This window comes from Rhea americana, unplaced genomic scaffold (genome assembly GCF_003343005.1).
Source record: "Rhea americana isolate MKP2758 unplaced genomic scaffold, rheAme1 scaffold_165, whole genome shotgun sequence".
NCBI lineage: Eukaryota > Metazoa > Chordata > Aves > Rheiformes > Rheidae > Rhea > Rhea americana.
In genome coordinates, this window is record NW_028185761.1 from 1112524 (window position 1) to 1118408 (window position 5885).

Here is a 5885-nt window from a genome sequence, read left to right on the forward strand (position 1 = left end):
TCCTCTTTTGGGAACATGTGTGTTATCACTGCAAAAATGGGAGACTCAGCTCAGCCTGAAGCCTGTGTTGCTCCTCTCAGCCCTTTCACTATTCAGTATCCTCTAACAGTCACAGCAGGCAGAAGAGGATACGGAAAAAGGTCTACAGAAGCAACATACCCACAAAACTCCAGCTGACAATGGAGAACTGACATTTTCCCCTTTGCCCATAATGTCTGCATCTTTGGGCTATTGCATGGCCCAATGCAATTATCCAGTCATCAAGCGCATAAGGCTGAAGTCTCCTTTCCCCTAAAACAGAGTAGCCCCTTCCAAACTACTTACTGGGAAAGGATTTAGTTGCAAAAAAAAAAATCCTATCTGCAGAGAAGGAAAAGTTGAAAAGAGTAACGCAAGGGAACCATCGGGTTCAATGATCGTAGTGTAAATAGCTTTTCCACAGGATAATCCAGTCTCTTCTCTCGTGTAAGTGTTACCCAAATACTGTACCTGATCTGAGTGAGAACTGCTATTAGTCACAGACCTGTTTTTCTTCTCAGCATCCTTTTATTGTACGTGTGTAAGCTCCCTAAGTCAGGAAGAACAGCCCAGTTGTGTTCCCAGGTTGGGAAAGAGGGAACAGGGCTGAAAAGGAGCTTGAGCAGCAAGTAAGTTCAGATGTGACACTAGTGGCAGAGCCAATAAAGGTATTACACAGGGCATCAGGCACTTTCACGTTGTTGTTATAACCTAAGTTTAATCACTCCAAGCTTATATAGGGATTTGGTGGCCCGTGGTTTTAGAAATTACTTTTATTTTGCAGGTGTTTGCAGGCAGGCTGCTATTTGCACATGAAAATGATCTACTCGCAAAACATAGGCCTTCAGAATGAACGCTGGGGATGAATGCTTGGGATCCAATTTATTTCTGATGGAGCTTTTAGAGTATGGAAACCTCCACTGAGGAAGGAGGTAGTGATTTGAAGGCAGTCTACTTTAAAGTTGAAAAGAAGCCATTTGTCAAACATTTTAGATACTGTTGATGTTCTCAAATTTACAGCATGACAAGAAATCATTTTTAGTGGCAAGACCGTGAGCAGTAACCATCTCTTTGATCTTTATGTGAGCACAGTGGGGTGGGGTCCATGAATTGCAAGAAAACTAATGCGTTGTCATTCTTAAACAAAAACACACTTGCTGATTAAATTGAGGCCCAGTGACCAAGTGGCTGGTCTGTGAGTTTGGAAATCTCTATTCTATGCAGTTCTGGAGCTTGGGGTATGTTACTTAACCTCTGTGTTTCTTAGCTCTCCTCCCTGTAGCCTCCCTGTCTACAGATGAAAAATTAAGTATGATTTACTCGGAGCTGTGTGAACGTATTTCCCTTGTCCTTCTGGACTTGGATTCTGATATTAATCAGATGTGCACCCCCTGACGTAGTGTATGGTTGGCCTCCACAGGGTCTCCGTTAGTGAGGCTGCTGTCTGGACTGGCTGCTCCTTGAGGTCTCTGATGGTCATTACAGATTCAAAGATTTGGAGCACCAAGTGCTGGAGGACAGGGGCCAGGCAGGGAACATGATCCCACAAGACCATGGGAAACGCTTCATCCAGCATTCCTCAACTCCCACACTGAAACGTTCCAGCCAGAACTTCCCCAAATGGCGTCTTGACTTGGCTAGGATCTTCATATAAGCAGTACTTACACCATCTAGCATTAACCTAACTCATCCTGGATACGTCAAATTGACGGCACATGTGTATCTGGCTTGTATCTCTATAGTAGTCATCTGATGGTCAGCAATCCTCTGGAAGATATGGCTTTCAGTGGGCTGCTRAATAGCTGGAAATCCAGCAAATCATTAATAAAAGTAGTATATTATCTTTAAAAACATAAAGAATAAATACCTCGCTCATAAAATCAGTAAATTACTTCAAAAAGCAATAGAATAACAGATTAACCCCAAAGCAATAAAATGACAGATTACCAGTGAAACAGCAGACACCAAGTAAAGCAGACAACAGTAGATAACTTTAAAAYCAGTAGTTTGCCACCAGTTCATGCGGAAGAGGGGGGGTGGAGGGGGCGGTTGTCCGGTATTGCTCTTTGGTATAGTAGTAGAGTGAGTGGCTGATAAAAGGACAGACAGCGAAAATGCCTCTTAGCCTCTGGTAAGGTTTGTCCACTGCGTGGAAAACTGGAGTTTCACCACAGAAGGAAGTACCTTCAAGCCCTGTTCATCACCAGATGGTAAAATCAACTTTTGATGCTACCCTAAAAGCTGTCTGCCAGGTGATCTCAGTCCATGTTCAGATCCTAGATTTCTAGGGGTTAGTATCTCCTCTTTTCCTTCCTGGAGTGCCTAAAAAGGCGACAATAATAACTTATGACTTTCAATCACATGAAGGAGATAACAGTTTAATGGTGAGATGCTTCTGCTCAGCTTGATGACATAGACTCAACTTAAAATGCAGATGCCTGTGTTGAAAYATCCACAGCGAAGCCCCCGGCTGCGCTGGGTGTTTGTACTCCTGCTTCAGCCATTGGGGACCCAGTCAGCACAGTCAGCAGAGCATGGAGAGCCACTTACCTGCCTAAGTGTAGACATCTGCTTTAGGGTGAGCTAAAYGGCTTTTTGGCTCCCCTGAACTGGTTAGGTCTCCTCTGTCTGCAACAGGATCTTGGCCACCCAAGGCARGTAGAGACATCTATGTAGATCACAGAATCAGAATCACAGAATGGTTGAGGTTGGAAGGGACCTCTGGAGATCATCTAGTCCACCCCCMCACACACTCAAATAGGGTCACCTGGAGCATGTTAGACAGGGTTGCATCCAGGTGGATTTTGCATATCTCTAAAGAAGACTCCACAACCTCCCTGGGCATCACTCAAAAGAGCCTGGCTCCATCCTCTTGACACTCTCCCTTAAGATATTTGTGTAYATTGGTAAGATCCCGCCTCAGTCTTCTCTCATCCAGGCTAAAGAGGCCCAGTTCTTGTAGCCTTTCCTCATAAGAGAGATACTCCACTCCTATAATCATCTTCATAACCCTTCGCTGGACTCTCTCCAGTAGCTCCATGTCTCTCTTGTCCTGGGGAGCCCASAACTGGACACAGGACTCGAGRTGAGGCCTCSCCAGGGCTGAGTASAGGGGCAGGATCACCTCCCTCCAACACTGGTAACACTCTCCCTAATGCACCCCAGGAGACCAYYGGCCTTCTTGGCCACAAGGGCACATTGCTGGCTCATGGTCAACTTGTCATCCACCAGCACTCCCAGGTCCTTCTCTGGAGAGCTGCTTTCCAGCAGGTCAGCCCCCAGCCTGTACTGATGTATAGGGTTATTCTTCCCCAGGTGCAGGACTCTGCAYTTGCTCTTGTTGAACTTCATGAGCTTCCTCTCAGCCCTCACTGGGCTGTATCTGAGCAATGTGCTCTTTTCCTGGGTGCATTTGAGGATTGCATTTCCTCCCTGCTCACTACCCTGTGGTAGAGCTTTGTGGACTGACCTGGCGACTGTTTCCTCTGCAAAAGCTGCACCAAGCTGCACCTTTCCACATCCCACCAGAATCATGTGCACTGCAGAGCCACTCCACAATTTCAAACTCCAGACCAGCAGCAGGGACCAGTCCAGGTTTCTCCTCTCCATCCAACGCCAAAGATACCCTGGCAGAGTGAACTGCACCCATGTAAATGAGATCTGGGTCTGGTATGTAGTGAAGGGAATTGGTTTGTATTATCAAGTTTCCTTGCACATAGCTTGATTTATTCATTTTGGGAGCAATCTGTGCAGGAGTGTATTCACTGAGCTAATTTTAAGTGGGTTTTCAAAGCAAACAAACACAGGCGTTCAGATATTCCTCCTCCGCTGTCTCATCTCCAGCCGACAACTTGCTCCGGCAAGAAAATACGATCCCACGAGGACGGTGTTTTACCACTGTTTATCAAAACAAACATGCGTGTGCGTGCACACACACGCACATACACACACAAAGAGACCCAGCTGCTAACCTCAAGCCATTTCATTTGTTACACACAGTGCTGTCTTTTAAAGGAAATCACCTACCCTGCTGTGGCCAGCTCTTTCTTCCCTGCTGGAGCAAAACCGATGAGGATCCTGCAGGCAGCCGGACTCAGGGCTCAGCTTGGCTCGCGCCTCTTGCTCAAGGCGACTTTGTTCTGCTTGCGAGTGTCCTGGCTCCCTGCTTCCCGCRGCCTCAGCAAGGCAGCAGACAACCTACAACATCCCTCGGTGCACGGTGATGGGCTGATTGGGTCAGGACGATGACGGGATGCTCCACGGTGCCCAGAGACCTGAATGCTGCTGAGAAGACAAGCCYGGGGTGCTCTGTGGCACCATGTGGGTTGAATCCATCTTGGCTTTCCCGAGGAACAGGCTACACTGTTGTGAGTAGGGCAATGCCTGCCACTGACATAGAAGTCTCCAAACATGAGGCCTTGCTAGAAGGCACGCAGCTATCCTCATGGCCCACATTTTTGGGAGGTTTAAGCTAGTGAAGGTCAATTTGTTCCAAACTTACTTGAAATTACAGTGCAYCTCCAACCCTAGTAACCTGGGAACATCTCAGAGTTATTCCATCAGTGAGGCCTTTGCAGCTGTCTCCTGCTGAGGACCACGTCAAGGTGAGCTCCTCAGTGAGCCCAAGGACAGACTTAGACGCTTGGGCTCTAAAAGCATCATCTCTGGAGCTAAATGAGATRGTTAGTTGGGAAACACACAGGGGACCTGCTAGGAACGGAAGCACACACTGTTCCCCTGTGTTGCAAGAAGACCAAGGGGCTTAGTAGCGCCTCCAAAATCAAACCGTTGATTTACTTGCTAAATGTGACCTTGTCAAGCCCCATTGCAGTGGGGCTGCTTCTAGCCCCACTAGAAGCACCCAAGTCCAACACAGGGGCAYGTCTCTGCAGGAGCAGGGCCTGACTGAATGGCATCGGGTAAGTGCCTAACTGGTATCTGCCAGGATGTTGTTTTTAATGTCAGCAGATGTCCCTCTTATCTTATCTGCTCCGGGTGCTGCATAAATAGTAACAGGTGTGGACGGATGGCAGCTTTGTTTGGCCTCCTGACAATGCAGGATTGTTTCCTGGAGTGGGCAGGTAATTGTGATGGGAAACAATGGCAGTCACGTGGAGTAATTTGACATCTGCAAAGTTTCATTTCCATTAAATTGATGTTTATTCCAGAACAGCTTTAGAAACAGAGCCTTTTCATAGAAAATATGCATTTTTTTCAGTGTAAAAAATATATTAACCCTTTCATGTGTAAACAGAACCTGTCTGAGATCCAACATTCCTTCTTTCCTTCATTTCCTCCTTTCTTCCTCCTTAAATGTAAAAATAAACCAGTTTTGATCTTTTTTTTTGAAATTCCTTGCAAATATTTCAGGCAAATCTTTTGTGCAAACAGTTGCAGTGAAAACGAACTGCGTGGTTTCCTCTTTATCATCGACGCCACACTGGAAATGCTCTGGGGGCTCCTGCAAAATTTAGACGTGGCYCTCTGTTTTCTCAAACCCTCCGTGGATGGTTTTGTCCCGAGGCTGTCAGCGGGGCACGTGGAGCAACAGGCAGGCAGCGCGGGGACACTCAGGAGGAGGCCACACACACACACACTGATTTATAAATTTGTGCCCTGATCAAAATATCGTATTCCTGCCTCTGCAGACACGAAAACACCCACAAAGGCAGGGGATTTTTGTTTTGTTTTGTTTTGTTTTSTGACGTTTTTGTCACCGAAGGGTTTTAGTAGCGCTGCAGGACTCGTAGCTTGCGGCAAATGCTCAGCCCTGCAGAGGCACCACTCAGCTCCCGTGTCTCCTGCAGGATGTCCCCTGCCACCGAAAGACATCAAAACCGGAGGAAAGGACCCAAGCGCTCAGACAC